The sequence below is a fragment of the Penaeus monodon genome, chromosome 22 (assembly GCF_015228065.2).
Source record: "Penaeus monodon isolate SGIC_2016 chromosome 22, NSTDA_Pmon_1, whole genome shotgun sequence".
NCBI classification, from domain to species: Eukaryota; Metazoa; Arthropoda; class Malacostraca; order Decapoda; family Penaeidae; genus Penaeus; species Penaeus monodon.
The window spans coordinates 43,627,707-43,628,192 of NC_051407.1; the positions used below are offsets into that span (position 1 = coordinate 43,627,707).

Consider the following 486-nt stretch of genomic DNA (forward strand, 5'->3'; position numbering starts at 1 on the left):
CAGCACTAGTGAAGGTTGCTGCTTTTGTCTGTCATTGTATGATTAAAGAGTCCCATGTCCCTGCTTGTCTGCATTTTATTTTTGAGTATTACACACACAAATATTTGAAATGTTTATAATTACTTATTAGACAGGATAACTATGCCTATTTTTAGTTAATGTAATTCATGAGAGAGTGAAAAATTATTTGTACTCCTAAGTATGCTGTAAAAACCCAAAAATGAAAAGATCTTTCCCAAAAGAAGTACTGTTGCATATTTAAACTAATATGTCTCAAAAGAAAATTTAAGAATAAGGTTTCAAAAAACTTTGTTATCATGATAATAATCAAATCATATTTTAGTCACAATAAAAGATAGGTGTAGCCTAAACCAAAGAACCTGTCTGAAAAATCTATACAAAGATAATGACAATCCCAAAATGACAATGGTAATCTCAAATTTCAAGTTCATTTCACAATGCATAAAGTTTTTCTTAGTCTTTAAG

General features: G+C 28.8%; 1 protein-coding gene across 1 annotated transcript in view; it reads left to right on the top strand.

Moving 5' to 3' along the window:
* The window catches only part of LOC119587189 (glutaredoxin-2, mitochondrial-like), a 4,252-nt gene that overhangs the window by 1,336 nt on the left and 2,430 nt on the right, over positions 1 to 486 (top strand). The window lies entirely within an intron of this gene.